Here is a 24,990-nt window from a genome sequence, read left to right on the forward strand (position 1 = left end):
ACATCTTCCCAAAATTCTACCAATGAACTGAAGACGACTATCCACCTTCCCCACAACGGCCATTACATGCTTGTCCCACTTCATATCGCTCTGCAATGTTACGCCCAAATATTTAATCGACGTGACTGTGTCAAGCCCTACACTACTAATGGAGTATTCAGACATTACAGGATTCTTTTTCGTATTCATCTGCATTAATTTACATTTATCTATATTTAGAGTTACCTGCCATTCCTTACACCAGTCACAAATCCTGTCCAAGTCATCTTGTGTCCTCCTAAAGTCACTCAATGATGACACCTTCCCGTACACCACAGCATCATCAGCAAACAGCCGCACATTGCTATCCACCCTATCCAAAAGATCATTTATGTAGATAGAAAACAACAGCAGACCTACCACACTTCCCTGGGGTACTCCAGATGATACCCTCACCTCCCATGAACACTCACCATCGAGGACAGTGTACTGGGTTCTATTACTTAAGAAGTCTTTGAGCCACTCACATACTTTGGAACCAATCCAATATTCTCGTAACTTAGTTAGGAGTCTACAGTGGGACACCGAGTCAAATGCTTTCTGGAAGTCAAGGAATATGGCATCCGTCTGATACCCTTCATCCATGGTTCACAAGATATCATGTGAAAAAAGGGCGAGTTGCATTTCGCAGGAGTGATACTTTCTAAGGCTGGGCTGATGCATGGACAGCAACTTCTCTGTCTCAAGGAATTCACTATATTCGAACTGAGAATATGTTCGAGAAAATACTGTATATACAGAAAAAGTATACTCTTCTGTCTCAGTTGCACAGACTTTGGGTTAATGCTGACTGGTTTTGGACTTTTCTATTCATTATTGAACAGTGGTTCTGAAATGATCAGGCAAACAATATTTCTATATTTTGAGCTATTCACGACTGTTCAATATAGAACATTCTGCGTCCATAATTTAAATTTCCACTATACACTAAGTCATCTGTTGGCAGACAAAAGACAATTCACTGTACAGTAGGAGCTTAAATTAAGGGCACAGAACGTTCAAAGTTGAAAATAACTGTGACTAATAAAATCAAATTGTGTGGTTCCAGAGACCTTTTCAAGTCTCAGACATCACTGATGTATATATGCAGACTGAAGTGATGAATGAAAATTTATACCAAGACTTGAATTTGAACCCATGTTTCCTGCTCAGTAGGCAAATGTGCTAATGGCTACACCACCCCAGCCCAGCCTGGCATGCATAACTGCATGCACTACCCTAGCATGCCTCTCTCTTGTGTCCAAATTCCCACTCACACCTTAGTCCATTTGGTATTCTATAATGCTGTTTGAGTTTATCGTGAATACCAATTAGATTGAGGTGTGAATGGAAATTTGTATTGAGGAGAGAAGCATGTCCATGTAGTTATGCAAAGCCACTATGCTAGGGTCATGTAGTAGTTAGTGCATCTGCCTAGTGAGCAGGAGACCCAGATTTGAATCCTAGCATTGTATAAAATTTTCTTCATTGCTTGAGTCTATGTATGTACTTCATTGATGTTTGAGACTTGAAAAGATATCTGGAACCATATAATTTCAGATGATTAAAGCAACTATGCATGGTCCCTCATTTCACTCGATGCTGAGGTGCTGTTCCAATACAGTTTGGAGAGCTTCTGCAATGCTATTTGAGTGTAGTGGATTTACCAAGTGGGCTGAAGTGTGAATACAAATTTGAATTGAGGAGAAAGGCATGATAGGGTATTCTGCTTAGTTATGCATAGCCACTGTGCTAGGGTGACATAGTGGTTAGCATTGCTGCCTAGTGAGCAGGCAACCCAGATTTGAGTCCAGGCCTTGATGAAAAATTTTTATCACTTCAGTCTGCAAAAATACCTCAGTTCTGAATAGCTCAGAATGTAGAGATGTTATGTCACTCATTATTTCAGAGCTATTTAGCTAATGATTCAGTAATGAATGGAATCATCTGAAAATGTCATTGTAACTGACATGGAAAAATAAAATGCTCTTCCTTCTGCCAACATAATGCTGGAATTCTATAAAATGGTTTTATTTACTATCCATTCTGGTGTTAAAAGTTTTAATGGGCTGCAGTATACTTGTTCCTGAGGACATCTACCGTGATGATTAGTTATCTTATAACACTAATAGTGTTCTGTGTGCATGCCAGCCCTGTATTATAAGACAGGAAGAATAGCTACTGATATGATGATTCATTGTTCTCATTTCATCTTGTAGAAGCTCGAATATCTACCTGGGAGCAACAACACAAGTCTTTGTACATAATGTGTGTTGCCAATATGAAGTGATGAAAATGTGTCCATGTGAATAAGTAAATAAATTATGTTTATTCCTGTAAACCAATCATTAACTACACATTCATCAAGACAGTGGCAACTGTTTAGGAGAGTATGTCTTTAAAAAATGAATGGCATTTCTTGGGCAGACTAGATCTCTCCCAACAGCTTCTCTACCCAAATTCCTTCATGAAAAACTGATCTAAATATTTTCCTGAGAATTTTCCTTTCCTTCTTTTCAGTGTCTCTCATTTTTGTTTGACAATGTATCAGCAAAGTTTCTGCAGCATAGAGTGCTTCCTGTAGAGCAACTGTGTTGTAATACTTAACTTTGCATTGACAGAGTTATATTTTTTGTTGCAGTGAGGCCATGTGAGCATATATGCTTTTTTGATTCGGTCTTGATTGACTATTGTGTTCACTCCTGATGGTTGGGTAATCTTCCCTAAATATTTAAAGTGCATAACTTGTGATGCTTCCCCTAACCAAATAATAATGAGGAGATTATCTCCAGGCTTCTTTCACATGTGGTAAGTTTGTTTGTAGGGCGGTTTTCTTTGAGATTTCTTGAAGCTTCTCAGGGAAAGTGTGATTGAGACTTTTTATGGAAGCTAGACATTTCATGTTAATTCTCTGCTCTTCTTTATCCCAAGACTCCAATTTACTTATTTATTTATATTTTCACAATTATGTTACATGGGGAGGGGGGGTGGGAGTACATCTCCTTGATGTACACCAGTGTGAATTTGAATTCCTTCTGAAGTTTCTACCATGAATTTAGCTTTGGAGATTGTACCTTTTAATGTCTGCTGGGTAATTGCCATTGTTTTCCATCAATTTTGAATGCCTTTAGGGTATGGGATGATGATTGCCTGTCTATTGAATCATAAGCCAGTTTGAAACTGACAAAAGTAACCACTGTATTTCTATGCCTTCTTATTTGCAAAATTGTCTTTAGGTTCCATATCTGCCCTATATGCTCCCATTAATGGGTCTGTGTGTGTGTGTGTGTGTGTGTGTGTGTGTGTGTCTTTGTGTATAAAAGCAGCCTACTCTGCAGCTAGATAACTAATCTGATTTGTTACATATTTCCATGAACCAACCCAGGTGAGTGTTGTTCGTCTCTACCAAATTTGTAGGATAAAGAAATGCATTGCTTTGATGGCCTCGTATTGGAGGCTGTTTCTGCCTGTCATATATGATTTGTTGAATCAGTGTTGTAATAAACAAAAAACTTCTAAAACTTCTGGTTGATAAGGGCAGATATCTGGCCCAGTGCAGAGTCAGACTTTACTTGCCATTTTTCTCAGTAGATCTGAAATGGACCATGAGTATCTTTCTTGTAAAACAACAGGGCGCATAAAACATATACAGTGATGTCAAGAATGATACGGAATGTAATGTACACATTAAAATATTTTACGAGTGACACAGCAACATTTCAGCATTTTATTTAATTTCCATAGTTCACAGGCATTGTAACTTCTATTCCTGAAAGACAGTAACAGAGTCCTTTTCTTCTTATAGCATAATGAAAGTATTCGAAGAAACCGGGACTCAGCATTAGCAATTCAGGAAAGAAGATTGTCATCACTCTCTGAGCAGCTTCAGTCCGAGGTCCGCAGGAGACAAGAACTTGAAAATTGGCTTGGAAGAGAAAAAACTGCCAGGTAAAGTTAAGTTGTGACATATTTTAGCAAGTGGTTGCTAGTAGTAGTCACAATAGATTTGTATATTCCTTGAGAAGTTTATGGGCATTGTGTTGAATGGTGTTTGGGAAACTACACACTATTTCAATGAGGCAGTGATGACACAACACCCACAAACCTATTAGGCAGTTATTACTGCGGTAATATTAAAAAAAAGCATATCTGGATACTGATTCACCCAAGTAACTAGTGAAAGTCACCCAGGTACAGGAGGTGCCATTGCACTGTAAACAACATAAGATGAACTTGAGGTTCTAACAACCATAAAGCAACAAAGGTCAAACGTTAATAATGATTGTGGTGTTGCTCATGCTGCTAAGTACTGCATTTTCGGGCAACAACGTAGTTATTATGTGGCAGGTGTTATTAGAGCACAGTTAATAATGTCATTTCATGTAATAATGAATAAACTAGGCACTCATCTTTTCGTGTTTCCCACGCTGGTCTCTTCGTAAAATCATGGCTGAATCGTCAAAAATTTAGGTGGTTATGATTCCAAGCTCGGATGCAAAGAGGCCTAGGTTTTATTCTGCTATATTCAAAAGTTTTGTAGATGCGCCTCACAAACCATTCTTGAAGTTTACACTTTTGCTGGACAATGGTGATATAAAAAAATAATCAGCACTCCGAAATTAAGTTACACTTCCTTTTAATTGCTTTTATTGCAATATCACGTGATACACAAAACACCACATTATAAAACATACTTGATAATATCTTCCTCACATTTTATAAGCCAACTACAATATGCATCTTTCCAACGACGTCCAAGACTTGACTTTCTCAAGGTCCGACTCTCTAACAACCAACTACTTACGTGCCCAAAAATCAAGAGTTACAAGTACGTCAAAGATCATAGTGACAAAAGAAAGAATACACATAAGATTAATATCATTGCAATACAAACATATCGATGTATCAAAAATGAAATCGAATCTGAATGTTTTCTCAGAAATATGATAAGTAGTTAACAGAAACACAGTAGAATATTACTGGTATCGAGGGGTTCAGGTGAGGTGTCGTAATGGTTACGTAATTCAAGTACCATTACAAAACCCCCCCGCCACACACATAATTTCATGCACAAGCTGCATGGGATTGGGTGTCCCAAACAGCAAGATAATAAGGTACTAAGTTACAGTAATCATTATATAGAATAACAGTATCTTTGAAACAGTACATATTAAAGAAATGAAATGTAATAGATTAAAAACTGCTTTAGCCATATCTTTTCAAACTTGCAAAAATTACTAAATTTTACAACAGGCCTCCCTTCACTCTCTTTACAACAGTACACATAAATATCAAAATGTAATCTGTAACATATTGTATCCAAAGAAAAAACTCATAAATTTTTTGAATCTTAGTTGCAACTCTGCACATGAGCACTGAATATGTCTCCTGGCAATATAATAAGAAAAGTTTTAAAACTTTTTCAAACAAGAGTCCAATTGTTATTTTCAGTCCATCATTAACTCAATGTCCATTTCACCACAGTAGTTCCTGTTCTCATAGTTAAGTTTTTCCTCTAATAGCAGGTCCATAGGTATTCCCTTTACACAGTTTCTTTTAGCTGGTGGGTTCTTTACCTACACAGGTAGTTGACCTGAAATTATTACATAGGCTTTACTCTTCACTTCAGTATAAGTTCCTACACAAATATTCAGTGTTATATTGTGTCACCAAGAATGATCAAACACTAGTAGAATGACATGAAAGAAACAATATGAAAGATTATAATAGTCTAACAATTAGGATTCATATTCAATAAAAATTCTATATATTACAACACACATTAAATTTCTCATTTTCTAACATTACTTTTAAAAAAATCTTGTTTCTGACATGTCATAAGCAAGCTTTTATTACCCATAGGCCTACAACATTCTGATGTGAAAGTAATTGGAATTTTTACTCTACTGTAATATGGTATGATAGTATATAAATAAATTTGGAAATTAATTTCAAAGTTATTCAACCAGATACAGTTTACTACATTAACATGGAAATTTGTGACAAAGAAAAGTATTACCAGACAGCATTTAAGAAAACAATTGCTTGTTGATCTGTATTGAAGAGCATGAGGACATGGTACAATTATAGACACTGCAACAAGGAAGGAGCGATACCTCAAAATATGTGGATGGAAAAGAAAGATAGAAATAAGTACTACTGGAGGGATCAGCCTAGCCCCCTCTCATCATCAGCAGAAGAAAAATAGAATAGAATCAGTGACAGGCAGTAGGATAAGAAATAAAAGGGGAGGGATCAAAAAATATAACTGAGAGCAGAATATCAACAGCCGACTACCAATATAAAATACAACGCAGACATGGCAGAACGGATGACTGTGATAATCCCCCTACAGTAGCTTAAGAAACCCATCACTGATATATATTGTCTATCCCAATATTCACCCCCCCCCCTTCCTCCAATACAGATCCAATCTAACTGTACCATAAAAACCTACAATTTGACATGTACAAAGGAAAAAAAGTGCTCAGGGCTACACTGAGTCTTACAAAAACAGAAGAAATATTATTGTAACAGTTAAGAATGGTGTCACACTAATCCTAAACATGTTATATATGAAGAAAAAATTAAGAAAAATGACAATTATTAGTATCTGTGTGTTGCCTCCATAGGCAGACAGAATGGTTCACCTATAATACACAAAAGAATGATTTAATTCCACAGTGTGGAAAGTCCTCAATTTCATACATCCCAACTGTCAAGTGGGCAAATAAGCGGGCATAGCCTGTTCATAATATTCCAATTTTAGTCTTTTCCAACATATATGCTCAGAAAATATAATAACAGCAACAAAATGTTTTCAGCACAAATGGTGACAGCACATGAAGAAAATTTAGGCATGTATACATAAACATGTTACCGAAATGAGTAATTGTTCATGACTCTGCTACTCATCACACAACTTCCTTAACAAGTCACACTACTAATACTTCAACAGTATTTTTAAACAATAGTAAGCACAAAATGTGTATGTCAAACTGTTCATTAAAATGTCTAATAACTAACATGAGTAAACTACAACTAAAATAGCACATGTCCTACCACACAAAGAAAATAAAATGCAGAAGCAACCATCAAAATATTTTCATACATCTAGGCATATATTCAATGAATAGTATGTATATTACATGTGTACATAGTTCATCAAGCAAAATCATTTTACACTTCCTTTCAGCAATAAGTAAGCTTCAGTACCATATATAGTTTCCATATCACATATAGGAAACAAACTTCATAAACAGTATAAAATGTGAAAAATTTTCCTTGTATTCCAGGTTATTGAGATTTGCAAATTTCATTCTAGGTATCAGACTTATAAGGTTTCAATTCAGTTACATTCCTCAAACCAAATAATTTCCTAGATTTTGGATAGATCAATCTGTAAGCATTTGGGTGAAGATTTTCTTTCACTTCAAATGGTCCTATATAAATGTCAAAAAATTTCTTTAATTCTGAAGTCATAAGTTTAGATTTCACTTTCATTTTAACCAAAACCAAATCACCAATATTAAAGTGTGAAAACCTGCCTTTTGCATCGTATCTTCTCTTTCTGTAATCTGCTTGTTTTTTCATGGTGTCTTTTACAATTTGTTCTCTCTCCAGAGATGACAAATTTTGACAAACTGGAAAATCTATGTGTTCAGTATTAGAGCTAGTAGGTCTTGTGTTAAACATAATTTTGAATGGTGAAAAGCCAGTGGGTGTATGTTGCAAACTGTTCATTATGTCTTCAAAATCACTTACATATGCAATCCAATTTACATGGATCTTACTACAATATGTTCTGCACAACCTCCCTATCTCTCTCATGTACCTCTCTGCCGGATTACTGGACGGGTGATAAACTGAAATCAAAATATGTTTTATGTTTGCATTTTCAACAAAATCTTTCCATACTTATGATGTAAATTGTGAGCCATTGTCTGACAAGATTGCTTGTGGAGTACCTACCATGTTGAAATAATCACTGGTTAACTTATATGTAATCTGTTTACTTGTGGCTTTCCTTAATGGATACAATTTGATGAATTTTGAGAATATGTCAACAATCACAAAGATAAAACTGTAACCTCCTTTTGACTTAGGGAGGGGTTCATAAATGTCGCAAGCTGTCAGCTCTAAATTTTTGCTGGGCAAAATATTTTGCATCATCCCTCTGCATGTTTGATTACGCACTTTTACTCTTTGGCATCGGTCACAGGCTGCTAATTTTTTCTTCACTCTTCTGGCAATATTATAAAAGTAGACATTTTCCTGAATCTTTTGTATGCATTTGACAGAACCACAATGTCCAAAGCTCTCATGTATACACTTAACTAATGTGTCTATGTGCTGCTCAGGCCAACATAACTTCCAGTCTTCCAAATCAGGTCTTAATCTTTTGAACAGAATCCCTTTGTATACCTTCTAATAATCATCTACCTTTTGCTTAACTCCCAAATAACTTTTTACCAGTTTCCAATTTTCATCATGATTTTGGTGTCTCCTAATGTCATTAAACATTTTTAAAATTTCTCCTTCCTCTTTTATTCCCTTCAAATACATAATTTTGAAATTTTTGTCATCAATGCCTGTTTCATTATCAAAATTTAGCCCAAAAGGTGTCCTAGAAAGTGCATAACATTTTCCTTCCCCTTAATATATTTAATTTCATAATCAAATTGTTGTAAAAATAATGCCCATCTGGTGGTTCTACTATGATAAAGCCTACACTCCTTTAAGTAACTTAGTGCTTTGTGGTCAGAGAAAACAATTACTTTGTGTCCAAGAAGGTCATTTTTAAATTTGTTGAAAGCCCAATGTATAGCCAAAAGTTCTTTTTCAGTCACAGTGTAAGTCTTTTCATACTTTTGTAATACTCTACTAGCAAATGCAATGGAATGGTGTTCAATATGATCCCTTACGACTTTTTCCTGAAATAAGTGTGCTCCTAATCCTGTATCACTGCTGTCAGTCATTAAACAGAAGGGTAAAGACATGTCAGGCCTATATAGAATTCTGCTCTGTGAAAGTTGTTTCTTTATCTCATCAAATGCTTTTTGACAATCAGATGACCAATCCCAGACAGTATTTTTCTTTAATAGATCATATAAACAAGAAGCGTTCATATCTTGAGTACTGACATACTTTCTGTAAAATCCAGCAAGACCAAAAAAATGTTTTAATTGTTTTTTATTTTTAGGAACAGGAAAATTCTCTATAGCTTCAATTTTTTCTCTGTCAGGTTCAATCCCCTTTTTTTAAATAATGTGTCCCAAAAATTTCAATTCACTTACTCCAGATTTACATTTTTCTAACTTTAAGGTCATACCCTTTCCCTTAATTTTGTACACACCTGTGTTAGCAATTCAAAATGTTCTTCCCATGTTTTTCCAGAAATCAAAATATCATCTACATATACAATAAGTTTAGACAGTAGCTCATTCCCCAAAACAAGATCTAATGCTCTAATAAACTCAGCAACAGAAACAGTTAGTCCAAATGGTACAACACAGTATTGATAACTTTTTCCCCCATACAAAAATGCAGCATATTTTCTAGAATTTATTTCTAAAGAAATTTGGTGAAAGCCTGAAATTTATGTAACAATTCATCTATGTTTTCTGGATGATCATTTTCTCTTTTCAAAATTTTGTTAAGGTACTTAGAATCAAGTACAAGTCTAACACCACCTCCACATTTGGAAACCACCACCAAAGGATTATTATGATCCCTGTTACTTCTTTCGATTATACCCCAAGCTTCCATTTTTTGTATCTCACTCTCTACTTCTTTTCTTTTGCAAACGGAATACTGTAAGGCTTGAGGAAAAAAGGTTCATGATTTTTAAGGTGTAAAGTGCATTGATAAAATCTGACTCTTCCAGGTTTTTCATTGAAAACATCTTGAAACTCCCACAATAAATTTTCCAACTGTCTCTTTTGATCACTGTCCAAATTAAGTGCTTCCTCTACTTTGCTTCTAACTAGGTTTTCATAATTTTGACCAAAAAATTTAGCTCAGGCTTATTATCATAACAGCACAAATTCTCTTCATACTCTATGATTTTCCTGACATGATTGCAACCTTCTCCACAGTGTGTAATAAAAAGTTGTGTACACACAATAATATTGCTTTTGGGTTCACACACATTTGACTTCATCTCACTCCAGCTAAATGCAGCACTTACCTTTAACACCCACTCCATGCCAAACAATATGTTCTCTTCTAAACTTGGAATAACAAGACAACCCTGCCCAAATTTTACATCCTCAATATCAAATGATAAAAATACTTGACTTTTGATGACTTTATTGTGTTTGCCTGTAGCTCCTCTTATCTTTACTCCCATCACAGGGGCCTGAACAAAATCAACACTGTCTCTAATTTTATTTCTAAATTTTTCTGAAATAGCTGAAATAGGGCTCCCTGTATCAGTGAGACTTTTACCCTCCCAATTGTTTACTTTAGCTTCAATTTATGAACACCCTAATTCACTTCTTCAATAAAATTCTTGAGGGTATCAGACCGCATCATCATAATTTAAAATACGCCAACGTTTAGGCCAGCGTAGCAGCTAGCCTTCATCAATGCCTTACATTAACTGCTAAATGAACACACTTGGTTCCCTAAATAGCTGCACGAGAAAACCGTGTCGTTACTTGATTGGCTGTAGAAGGAGGAGGAGGAGGGGTGAAAGGTATGCTTTATTGGTGTTTCCTTTATTATCTGTCATTGGCTGAAATAGCTGTTTTCTGTTGGTCTTTATATTAATCCACCCCATTGGAGGAGACGGACGAATAGCGAACAGATGATGGCTGTGACGTCACACTGTTTGCATGCTGTCCAGAAGCCGGCTGCGGCGTGCCATTGCTTTGTGTGCTCGCGACCACTACTGCGGCTCTCCGTGTGTCTGCATGGGCCACCATGGCTCTGCCGCCGCTCCGTAGCCATGCTATTGCAGGCAGCCAAGACCTCGGAAGCTTGTACCCGTCCTCTCTATTCATATTGGCGGGTCTTTTGGCTATTTCTATCGCCTCTCTAATCTTTCTTTTGAAAGTGAGAGGCTGTTTCGCCAGGACGCGGGCTTCTTGAAAAAATATTGGTTTCCCGCACTCGTCTCGGTGTTCCGCCACTGCTGTCTTAGTGTGTTGTTTCAGGCGGATATATCTTTCATGTTCCGAGAGCCTTGTGCTAATCGGACGTCCCGTCTCACCTATGTAGACTAATCCACACGCACAACCACTGTCATACACGCCAGCTGTGTGTAGTTTGTCAACTGCATCCTTGGTGGAACTGAGCATGTCTGATATTTTGTTTGTGCTTCGGAAAATTGGTTTGATGTCGGCTTTTCGTAGAATTTTGCCAATATGTTCGGTGACCCCTCGTACATATGGTAACACAGCAATGCTCTGTGCCTCCTTCTCCTCTTCCCTATTAGTCTTCTCCCTTGTCGACATGGTGCTGTCTATCATCTGCTTCCCCATAGCCATTAGTTCCGAAGATGGACCTGAGGCGTTCAAGTTCTGTCTTCAGATGTTCTTCGTCGCTTATCCTGTACGCTCTCTTCGTTAGCGTGTGCAGGGCGGACTTCTTCTGCGTGGGGTTGGTTTCCTGTACACTTTGTGGCCAAGTTTACCATCAGGTTTTAGATAAACTTCCACGTCGAGAAAAGGCAGCATCCCATTCTTCTCTGTTTCCATTGTAAACTGAATTTTCCTATGCTGTTGGTTAAGGTGCTTGTGGAAGTTCTGTAACTCCTCTTCTCCGTGGGGCCAGATGACGAAAGTATCATCGACATAGCGAAGCCAACAATTTGATTGAATTTTCTCGCCCCAAAACTGCGGACCCTCACTGAGGCGGTCCGGAGTTTTCCTGCCTGTTTTCTCTGTTGTTTGATCTCCAATTTTGTTCCCCTCTGTTTTCGTCATTACCATTATGATCCCTATTGTTTCCCCTGTGTTGTTCATATCTATTGTCTCTCCTCTCTCCATACCTGTTTGAATACCCCCCACCCCCCACTGTTGGTGTTCATCATTGTTAAACTTTTGCATATTCCGTCTTTCTAATGCCCTATCCAATTTATCCACATATTTTAAAAATTTTTCCACAGAATCATCAGCCCCATGAACTAAATCCCATTGCAATTTTTCAGGTAGAATTCTTTTCAGCGCATCTATTTGTGTCATGTCATCAAAACATTTATCTAAATGTATTAATGTTCTCAATTGATCTTTACAAAATGCTTTCATGGTGCCCACTCTCCCTCTGAAAATAGGTCTATTTAAAAATTCAGATTTAATTCTCCCCTGTTCGGATTCTGACCATAATTTGTTTAAGAAGCTTTTCACAAAATTTGCAAAGGTTTCCCACCAATCGAAATTTTGATTAGCCCAGGATAGGGCCTCCCCTTCAAGAAATTTTTGACAAATTTAATTTTTGAATCATCAGACATTCCTGGCACAAAATTGTCCTTGCAATGGTCCAAAAAATCAACTGGGTGCAAATTATCACAAGGAAAACTTTTCACTAACAGGTTCGACCATGCTGGTGCATGACTGTACAAATTCTTGTTAAAAACATATTCTTCAACTTGATTTATTTTAGTTTTTAATGTGTCTAATTTATTGGTAAGATTTGATTCTAAACTGTCAACCTTTTCTCAACACTACCGACTGCATTAACACTGTTTACTTTCTAGTCATTCAATTTTTCATCTAGTGATTCATTTTCATTTTGAAGTTCCTGAATTTCTCTGGCTCTGTTACTATTTTCGGCAATGATTCATTTTCAAAAATAATTACTTTTTCCTCCACATTGTCTACCCTCGATTCTATCACCAAAAAGTTACCTTCCAGTGGGTTTTTGACCTCAGTTAACTCAGTTTTTATTGCATTTAACTGCTTATTGAAATTCTCCCCTAACCTTTCGTCAATTTCAGCCCTCATTTCAGATTTTAAATTATTTATGCTTTCGTTCTGCTTACTCAGAAGCTGCGGAATTATTTCAATCCTATCGAGTTTCTGATCCTCCCCCACTATTTCTTCCCCTACATTAATTTTATCCATTATTAACTGTCAACAGAAAATGAACCACTAGAAATGACAATACCAAATTACAAAATTCGTTAGAATTTTTACTCAACTTATAGCTGAAGTCTTCTCTGTCGGAATCCAGTCGTAGTGTTTATTTTAAATCCTTTGTCATCCCATTGTTTTTTGTGTCCAATTTTCGTCCTGTGGTTGTCTCTCCTTATCATTTGATTGTCATGTTTTCGTCGATATTTTTCATAACAGATTCACTGTGTACTTTTCCTGAAACACATCTACAGTTAATTTTTGAATATTTTGTGCTGCCTATCCCGGCTGAGCCCCCACGTTCTAACAACCCTAGCACAACAAAGGTCAAACTTCAATAATGATTGTGGTGTTGCTCATGCCACTAAGTACTGCATTTTCAGGCAACAACATAGTTATTATATGGCAAGTGTTATTAGAGCACAGTTAATAATGGGTTTTCATGTAGTAATGAATAAACTAGGCACTCACCTTTTCGTGTTTCCCACGCTGGTCTCGTCGTAAAATCATGGCTCAATCATCGGTTTTATTCTGCTATATTCAAAAGTTTTGCAGATGCGCTTCACAACCATTCTTGAAGATTACACTTCTGCTGGACAATGGTGATGTAAAAAAATAATCAGCACTCCGAAATTAAGTTACACTTCCTTTTAATTGCTTTTATTGCAATATCACACGATACACAAAACACCACATTATAAAACATACTTGAAAATATCTTCCTCACATTTTATAAGCCAACTACAATATGCATCTTTCCAACGACATCCAAGACTTGACTTTCTCAAGGTCCGACCACAGTCTAATAGACTGTGGTCCGACTCTCTAGCAACCAACTACTCTCGCGCCCAAAAATCAAGAGTTACAAGTTCGTCAATGATCATAGTGACAAAAGAAAGAATACACATAAGAATAATATCATTGCAATATAAACATATCGATGTATCAAAAATGAAATCAAATCTGAATGTTGTCTCAGAAATATGATAAGTAGTTAACAGAAACACAGTAGAATATTACTGGTATCGAGAGGTTCAGGTGAGGTGCCGTAATGGTTACGTAATTCAAGTACCATTACAAGGTACACTAAGTTCATGCTATGGACCATGACATTGTCTTTAGCAGTTCTTTAAGGGAAATGTGCCTGGCACACATCACTCATTTGCCTGTCTGCATAAGTCTTGCTAGGTATGAAACTATTTGGACAATGATAACAGCTATGGCTCTGTTCATTCTGTGGACTCCATGAGATCACCCTTATGATAAAGCTCTTCTGTGTAACTGCATGCTCTCAGGTTCATGAAAATTTGCAATAAATTTCATTGGACTCTATTCAGTACTGTCTCAAGCTTACCGTAACAGATGGCTTTTTAGGTAAATGTCTGGTATCTTAGTTGAAATCATAACATTACGAGACAAAACATTGGATCATGTCATTGAAAAGCTAATGAAACCATAAGAGAAATTCCAGCAACAAAAGGAAAGCCACACTTTCAGCAGCATCTAGCACTACAACAGCAATAACATTATAAATAAATGTTGCTTCAGCACTTGTAAATATGGAGAAACATCATTACCAGCAAAATGAAGATAATCTGTGTTTAATTTCTGTTGCAACAACAGTGGCTAGGCAACCACCAGAACAGTACCTGCAGCAGTAGGAGCATCATCAGTCTCAACATCTCCACAGACTCTGCTCATGTGGCACCCTCAACTTTTGCATTATTTGAAGGAACTGTAGCAGTCTTGGAGGGAGGCAGGTTTGGCAGCTAGGAATATGGTATGGAAGGGTGGCAGGTGCATGAGTGAGGCATGTGGCTCATGGGTAAAAGAGGCGTGAGGAAAGATTCGTGATGAACATGATGGGAGGGCATGGATTGGGAGGGAGGGTCAGGGCAGAGGAAGAGTAAACTGTTGGGTAGAGTGTGTAGGGGCAGTGGGTTAGCAGATATTGAGGCCAGGAGGGTTCTGGGAGTAAAGGATGTGTTCCAAGAGCAATTTTCATGTGCATAGTTCAGAAAAATTAGTGTCGGAGGGAAGGACCCAGAAGGCAAAGGTTGTGAAGCAGCAGCACATGTTGTGCTCAGCTGCACGTTGTGCCAGTGGGTGGTCAACTTTAGTCATGACCACAGTTTGTGGCAATTCATTCTTGTGGACAGTTGGTTGGTTGTCGTACAAACATAAAAAGCTGTGCAGTGATTACAGCAGAGTTGATGTATGACATTTTCTTTCACAGAAGCCCCTGCCTCAGATGAAGTGGGCTACGTCTGTTACACTACTGGAGTGGGAAGTGCTGGGCAGGTGGATTGGGCAGGCCTTGCACCAGGGGGACATGACCTCTGAAGCAAAGAGTATGAAGTTTGAGCGGATAAGTCTGGGCCCAGATGTTGTGCAGATTGGCTGAGCGATGGAATACCTCTTTAGGAAGGATTAGGCATGTGTGAGATATGGCACAGGATATCTGTTGCAGGATAGGTGCCTGTCTGTGAAGACCCTTGCAAGATCTTCAGCATACTGGACTACAGAGTTCTCCTCACTGCAGATACACAGACCACAAGTGACCAGGCTCTGTGGGAGTGATTATTTGCTGTGGAAGTGGTGACCATTGTTGAAGTGCTGGTATTGTGAGGGTTCATAGGCTTAGTATGGAAAGAGCTGTGGATGGAGCCACACAGAGCTGGAGGTCAACATCCAGGAGGGTGGCACATTAGCTTAAGGAGGACCAGGAAAAACAAATAGGAGGGAAGGTATTCACAATTGTGTGGGAATGAGGGTAGGGTATCTTGTCCCTAAGTCCAGGTTATTAAGATATCACCATTGAATTGGATCTGGATAACAGGTTTGGAGTTTTGGGAGGCTAGTAAGGTTTTGTCTAGATGCCCCATAAAAAGATTGGCGTGGGAGGGTACCATGAGGTTCCCGATAGCTGTGCCCATGGAATACCATTTTGGGAAGGGTGGGAAGGATCTTGGGTAGTACATCCCTCATTTCCAGGCATGATGATAGATAAAACCTTGGTGAAGGATGGTTCAGTTGCTCTAGTCCAGGGTGATATTGGGTGATGAGTGAGGTGCTCCTTTGTAGATGATCCTTAGGAGGGGTGGGAGGATTAGGTGTGTGAGGAATGGCACAGGAAATGTGCTTGCACGCTAGGTTTAGGGTTAGTGCCCGTGTTGTAAGTTCTTCACCATACTGGGCAAGGGAATTCTTGTCACTGCAGATATGCTATCAGTGGATGGCCAGATTGTGTGGGAGCAAGTTTTTGGTAATTTTTTTGATAGTTTGTTTCATACGTTATGTGTGAGTGTTCCAATTCAGTTTTGTTTCCAGTCAGATACCCAATAATTTAACAGACTCTTTGTGACCATAATCACACATCTTTTTGGGGGAATACTATACTCTCAGTTTTGCATTGTTAACTTGTTAGAATGAAACTAGAAAGATGTCTTCTCCATCATAAGTTCATTCATTTGCTCCCAAACATGTGGTGTCATTATGAGACATGATTGATTTGGTACTGAGATCATATGTTACTACATTCAAAGATAGCAAGCCAAGCTTATCATTCACACAAACAATAAACAGAAATGGGCCAACCGTATATTTCTGATCGACTCCTTATGACATTTAGAATACCTGAAGTTTTGAGTTAGTTAACACCAGTTGTTTCTTATTGAACAGTTTTAATAGTGCAAGTATTCTGTCTGTTATTTTATAGTGTTTCAGTTTCTTTGCAGGAATGTTATGTAATATCATGTCTACAGCCTTTGTTAGATCAACCGAATGTTGTTTTTTTCAAATCCCTGTAAGACAGATATTACAGTAGTCCTACTCTCCACTGCTTTTATAGTGGACTGATCATTACAAAATCCATATTGGTCCTTATTTCGGAAAAGGTTGTTATCAAGATATTCATTTAGTTAATTATCACCATGATGATTTTAGATAACATAAAAGCAACAGCAGTTGCCCTATAACTTTCTGGTGAAGCTCTGTTTCCCTTTTTATGTACAGATATAACTCTAGTTATCTAAACAGTCAGGAAAGGCACTTCCAATAACAATCCAGTTTATGAGATAACATAGGGATGGCTTATTATTTTTGCTAGTGTTATTTCTTTTTTTATTATTATTTCTTTTAGAATAAAATTTGAAAGGTCATAAAGATCTTCAGTTCTGGAGTCGCTGTATTTTTTTTTTACTACATTTGCTATACCCATAGGGAAACATAATACCATTTGAATGTATCTTGGCTGTGATCAAGGACTTCAGATTCTGCTCCCTGTCAGCTAACTAAAGCAGTTGTTCTGTCACTGCTGTGATACTTACATATGTATACTACGTACAGTGCATTTCCAAGTATTGGTAAGGCTAAGATTAAGTTGATCTGGGCGTAAGAGAATTGGCAGCTTATTTGCACTGATTCTAGACTACACTTCTGTAATCTCCCATGCTGTCTTGCATTTGTTAGTTGAATGATCTATGAAGATATCATTAGCCTGATATTTAGCTTTATTTTGTGGTGATTCTGAGACCAGACCCTATTGGCAGTGGCTGATTATGGAAAAGGATATATATATAACCATGGTCCCAACAATATATTTTTATAAAACAGCAAAATTTTCACTCATTCTTTTGAATGAGCCATATACAAGAATTTGTGCAAGATGTTATTTATCATTACCAATGCCTTTAAAACACCTTTCAATTAAAACAAAGCCCTCCAAGAGGAGCCAAATATAATAATAGTTATAGTACAGTACTTAAAATGGTTAACCACATCAACAGCAAAAGCATAGTAGATTTCTCTTACAGCAATTACAACAAATTCACTTTTGGAAATTTTGCAGGTCGAGATCTATTACTTTCAGTTATTCACATTGTAATGATTCATGTTGAATATTACTTAATTTAAGTTTCTTCTGCCTGGTCCACTGATCAATAAATGGAAAATTTTCATGCTTCACAAAATTTATTCGCATTAATTGACATCCAAACTGCAGACTCGTTATGTAAACAAAACATGAACAGACTTCACTGATCTCTTTGACTTCCAAAAGTAACTTCAGAACTGATCCGTTGCAGCATTGCTGCATCACTTTATACACAATTTTAACAATAACTTCCAAACTAAAGCATGATTAATTTTGTACAATTTTGATGTTACAATTAAAATTTACAAAAAGTAAAGAAACTGATTTTACAGCCAAATAAGGTATAAAATACAATATTGAGTGACAATATTTTATACAAATATCTTTAGTTTTCCTTAAGAAAATCATTCTGAACTTTAATTACAATGATGTCTCTTGTATTATTTTAGTTACATAATTAATTACAGTTTGGATTTGGTTACTAACATACAATGGTAGTACAGAGCTCGTGCTTTATCTGATTATATACATATAAGGCACAAATAAGGGCTCAAATTCTGGAATTTGGAAAACTGTGAGATGTAAACAACTGGAGAATTAATTAGAAATGTAACTACAAGCAATATTAATTACAGAGGAAGACATAAACATAAATAACAAATTAAAATACAATGCTTGGTAATAACTTTTAAGTAGTTTCTCAAGATAGTGAGGTCTTCTGTTACTGGATTATTAGATTGTTGTTGTTGTGGTCTTCAGTCCTGAGACTGGTTTGATGCGGCTCTCCATGCTACCCTATCCTGTGCAAGCTTCTTCATCTCCCAGTACTTACTGCAACCCACATCCTTCTGAATCTGCTTAGTGTATTCATCTCTTGGTCTCCCTCTACGATTTTTACCCTCCATGCTGCCCTCAAATGCCAAATTTGTGATTCCTTGATGCCTCAGAATACGTCCTACTAACCGGTCCCTTCTTTTTGTCAAGTTGTGCCACATACTCCTCTTCTCCCCAATTCTATTCAATACTTCATCATTAGTTATGTGATCTACCCACGTAATCTTTAGCATTCTTCTGTAGCACCACATTTCGAAAGCTTCTATTCTCTTCTTGTCCAAACTATTTATCGTCCATGTTTCACTTCCATACATGGCTACACTCCATACAAATACTTTCAGAAACGACTTCCGGACACTTTAATCTATACTCAATGTTAACAAATTTCTCTTCTTCAGAAACGCTTTCCTTGCCATTGCCAGTCTACATTTTATATCTTCTCTACTTCGACCATCATCAGTTATTTTGCTCCCCAAATAGCAAAACTCCTTTACTACTTTAAGTGCCTCATTTCCTAATTTAATTCCCTCAGCATCACCCGACTTAATTCGACTACATTCCATTATCCTCATTTTGCTTTTTCTTTCAAGACACTGTCCATTCCATTCAACTGCTCTTCCAGGTCCTTTGCTGTCTCTGATAGAATTACAATGTCATCAGTGAACCTCAAAGTTTTTATTTCTTCTCCATGGATTTTAACACCAACTGCAAATTTTTCTTTTGTTTCCTTTACTGCTTGCTCAATATACAGATTGAATAACATTGGGGAGAGGCTACAACCCTGTCTCACTCCCTTCCCAAACAGTGCTTCCCTTTCATGCCCCTCAAATCTTATAACTGCCATCTGGTTTCTGTACAAATTGTAAATAGCCTTTCGCACCCTGTATTTTACCCCTGCCACCTTTAGAATTTGAAAGAGAGTATTCCAGTCAACATTGTCAAAAGCTTTCTCTAAGTCTACAAATGGTAGAAACGTAGGTTTGCCTTTCCTTAATCTTTCTTCTAAGATAAGTCATATGGTCAGTATTGCCTCACGTGTTCCAACATTTCTACGGAATCCAAACTGATCTTCCCCGAGGTCGGCTTCTACTAGTTTTTCCATTCATCTGTAAAGAATTCGCGTTAGTATTTTGCAACTGTGACTTATTAAACTGATAGTTTGGTAATTTTCACATCTGTCAACACCCACTTTCTTTGGGATTGGAATTATTACATTCTTCTTGAAGCCTGAGGGAATTTCGCATGTCTCATACATCTTGCTCACCAGATGGTAGAGTTTTGTTAGGACTGGCTCTCCCAAGGCCGTCAGTAGTTCTAATGGAATGTTGTCTACTCCCGGGGTCTTGTTTCGACTCAGGTCTTTCAGTGCTATGTCAAACTCTTCAAGCAGTATCGTATCTCCCATTTCATCTTCATCTCCTTCCTCTTCCATTTCCATAATATTTTCCTCAAGTACATTGCCCATGTATGGACCCTCTATATACTCCTTCCACCTTTCTGCTTTCCCTTCTTTGCTTAGAACTGGGTTTCCATCTGAGCTCTTGATATTAATACAAGTGGCTCTCTTTTCTCCAAAGGTCTCTTTAATTTTCCTGTAGGCAGTATCTATCTTACCCCTGGAGAGATAAACCTCTACATCCTTACATTTGTCCTCTAGCCATTTTGCACTTCCTGTCGATCTCATTTTTGAGACGTCTGTATTCCTTTTTGCCTGCTTCATGTACTGCATTTTTATATTTTCTCCTTTCGTCAATTAAGTTCAATATTTCTTCTGTTACCCAAGGAGTTCTACTAGCCCTTGTCTTTTTACCTACTCGATCCTCTGCTGCGTTCACTACTTCATCCCTCAAAGCTACCCATTCTTCTTCTACTGTACTTCTTTCCCCAATTCCTGTCAATTATTCCCTTATGCTCTCCCTCACACCCTGTACAACCTCTGATTCTTTCAGCTTATCCAGGTTCTATCTTCTTAAATTCCCACCTTTGTGCAGTTTCTTCAGTTTTAATCTACAGTTCATAACCAATAGATTGTGGTCAGAGTCCACATCTGGCCCTGGAAATGTCTTACAATTTAAAACCTGGTTCCTAAATCTCTGTCTTACCATTATATAATCTATCTGATACCTTCTAGTATCTCCAGGATTCTTCCATGTATACAACATTGTTTCATGATTCTTGAACCAAGTGTTACCTATGATTAAGGTATGCTCTGTGCAAAACTCTACCAGGCGGCTTCCTCTTTCATTTCTTACCCCCAATCCATATTCACCTACTATGTTTCCTTCTCTCCCTTTTCCTACTCTCGAATTCCAGTCACCCACGACTATTAAATTTTCATCTCCCTTCACTACCTGAATAATTTCTTTTATCTCATCATACATTTCTTCAATTTCTTCATCATCTGCAGAGCTAGTTGGCATATAAACTTGTACTACTGTAGTAGGTGTGGGCTTCATGTCTATCTTGGCCACAATAATGCGTTCACTATGCTGTTTGCAGTAGCTTACCCGCACTCCTATTTTTTTATTCATTATTAAACCTACTCCTCCGTTACCCCTATTTGATTTTGTGTTTATAACCCTGTATTCACCTGACCAAAAGTCTTGTTCCTCCTGCCACCAAACTTCACTAATTCCCACTATATCTGCCTTGAACCTATCCATTTCCCTTTTTAAATTTTCTAATCTACCTGCCCGTTTAAGGGATCTGACATTCCATGCTCTGATCCGTAGAACGCCAGTTTTCTTTTTCCTGATAACGACGTCCTCTTGAGTAGTCCCCGCCCGGAGATCCGAATGGGGGACTATTTTACCTCCGGAATATTTTACCCAAGAGGACGCCATAATCATTTATCCATACAGTAAAGCTGCATGCCCTCGGGAAAAATTACAGCCGTAGTTTCCTCTTGCTTTCAGCCGTTCGCAGTACCAGCACAGCAAGGCCATTTTGGTTAGTGTTGCAAGGCCAGATCAGTCAATCATCCAGACTGTTGCCCTTGCAACTACTGAAAAGCTGCTGCCCCTCTTCAGGAATCACACGTTTGTCTGGCCTCTCAACAGATACCGCTCCATTGTGGTTGCACCTATGGTATGGCCATCTGTATCGCTGAGGCACGCAAGCCTCCTCACCAACGGCAAGTTCGATGGTTCATGGGGAAGGATTTTTAGATTACCATTTTCTTAATTAGAAGCATTGATTTTTCATGCTAACATCTATGCAGTCTCTAGTTGTTTATTGCTAAGGACTTATTACTTCAATTTCTTGATTAGCTACTTAATTTAGTATATGTATATAATTTTATCAATGACAACAATCCACCGATAATTACTATGATGCACATCCTTCTAGAACATTCCACATGCCTTTGCAATGAATATCAAGTTTTTTATGAAATAGGACAGAATGATACATATAAAGACACACATACAAGGCCTTAGAAACCACTGAATTGCCCAATAACTATCCTGATGTGTATATAAAAAGAAGGTGGTATTGGACATTTCATATGAGTTCTGGTGTAGGCTGTACCATTATAACATCAACAAGAAGTTGGGTCCATGGCTATGGCCTTTACGTACATAGAAAATATTGTTTTCTTCCTTAACTACTTTAAGGACAGTTCAAGTGACGGCTTCATGCCCATTCACAACACATTTCTGCAGTCAGTACTCTCAACAGGATATCATACACTATATAATGGATCATATTATTGTTTCTTTCTTCTTCCATTCACTAATATGTCACTATTCAACCACTATCTGCTCACCACTGCGAGGGCAAAGGAAGATAGATAGTTATGAAGCAACAAGTAACTGATAATTATTCTATTCTAACAAGGCAGTATCCTTATAGAAAAAAATCGGCAATTGCACAGCCTCACATACACCCACTAAATGCCACAAATGCTTAGAGAACAGAACAAACCACGAAAATACAGAGACATTTTGAGTCCACTTCCCTATAACTTGAATTGGTTTGGAACAATACACATATATTAACATCCATATGATGATGCTGGTCACAACAGTTATGCTTGATGGAAACTTTTAAGGCTCAACTCAAGAGCAAACATGCTTAGCACTTACTCCATTACATGTGTCTGTCTTACTGCCTCCACTCAGAAGAGCTTGTGATCTATGCCTTACAGTGATTTCTGAAACATAGATGCCTCATATAAAAAAAACTGCCCAGCCACTGCAATGGAGAGCATTAACTGTACCATCCAACTGCCTAGGTAAAACTGCTTTTCAGTGTGAAGTACTATCACTTTATGCCATCCACACACTTCTGAATCACAGGAAACTGATAACAATTGGCCAGCTGCTGAAGTTGGGAGTGTTCATCATGCTGTTAAACTGCCCAGAAGTGACTGCTTTTCTCCTCAGTCCACACACAAGCCCTCTCAGTACATGACTCCCTCCACATCTCTCCTTCAATGATATTTTTCAGCGATGGTGCCAACCATTGGTACATCTTATTTTCATACTGCAATATACAAGGGTAATCCCAAAATTAAGGTCTTCTATTTTTTTATAAGTACAGAACTCTGTTTGTGTGGCAGTTGGTCACACTGTTATGAAGAGTGCTTCACACACTGTGTGTAAACATGTGCATGCCGCACTGAGGTACTCAGCCTCGGTTTGGCAGCTGTTGAGAATGGAGCTCTCGTTGGATGTTACCGCCAAGTGCGAATTGCGTGCAGTTTTTCAGTTTTTGAACGCAAAGGGCACTGCCCCAATTGAAATCCATCACCAATTGACAGAAGTGTGTGGTGAGTTGTGTATGGATGTCAAAAATGTTTCTAAGTGGTGTAGAGAGTTTGCAACAGGTAGGACTAAAATTCATGACAAACAAAGGAATGGGAGACCGACAATTTCTGAGGAGAGAGTGTTGAAGGTTGAGCACTGGGACCACAATTAATGTTGGCAGGTACTGTAAGACTTTGAAAAAACTCAAACAGGCAATTCAGAACCATAGAAGAGGAATGTTGAGCAAGGGCATACACATTCTCTATGACAATGCTCACCCACACATTGTTTGGCAAACCGTTGCTCTCCTGCGCGAGTTTCAGTGGAACATTATCACCCACCCACCCTATAGCCCTGACTTGGGGCCCAGTGACTATCACCTGTTCCCTAATTTAAAAGAACATTTGGCCGGAAAGTGATTCAGCTCCGACAACACGGTGAAAGATGAGGTTCATTACTTTCTGAACAGCATGCCGGTGAGCTGGTAAGACATGGGCATACAAAAACTGCCACAACGTCTACAAAAATGCATTGACAGAAATGGTGATTATGTCGAAAAATAGCTAAATGTTCAAACTGTAAATTGATGTAAACCATTGTAGAAATAAACAGTTCTATGTACTTATAAAAGAATAGGAGACCTTACTTTTGGGATTACCCTTGTATTTTCAGTTTCAGATAGAGTGCCTTATAACCATGATTGCTAATTGCCTTTATCAGTCTTATATGAGGAGTGTACCTTCTGGTTATGCCTTTTTTCTCTTTTTCTTTGCATATGATCTTGTCTTATTTGTAGTGGGATAGTGTTTATTAAAGTTATTAAGTATGTTGTGCCACAATATTCAATACTAAAAATTTTTATTTTACCATAATATGCTGGCCTAATCTGCTACATGCTGAAATAGGGAGCTAATTGTGTGTGTTACTGAAACATTTTTAAACCATAGTATGATGTGATCACAAAAGCCTTAGAGATTAAATTATGTTCTTCCATAAATGAAACAAATAAATGTATTTAGTGCAAAGATACAGTATTCATGTCAGATACATTATACATATACTGTCTTGTCTAAGAATGGGCAAGACTAGGAGAGGACATTTATCTGTGACCTTTTCAAGTACATGAGTCTGATATTCACATTAAGATTTAGAGGAACCGTGCAAAACCAAGGTATTCATGGGTGGTGTTTTGAACTTGCTTCTCCAGATTGGAAGTCAGTGCTTTGATGATGAACCACCTCTGTTACTATTTTCCTTTGCTTGAAGCACTCCATAATATCACACATATCAAGAATCAACAAATAATTTACATCATTCACAACTATAAACAGTTCCAATACAGTAACATGAATTTTGTTGTGATATGTTTCTGAACTTAAACACAAAATCCTGACAAAACTACTTCATTACTGATTTTATATTAAATTAATTCATTGAGTTT

Source organism: Schistocerca americana, chromosome 3 (genome assembly GCF_021461395.2).
Source record: "Schistocerca americana isolate TAMUIC-IGC-003095 chromosome 3, iqSchAmer2.1, whole genome shotgun sequence".
In the NCBI taxonomy this organism is placed as follows: Eukaryota; Metazoa; Arthropoda; class Insecta; order Orthoptera; family Acrididae; genus Schistocerca; species Schistocerca americana.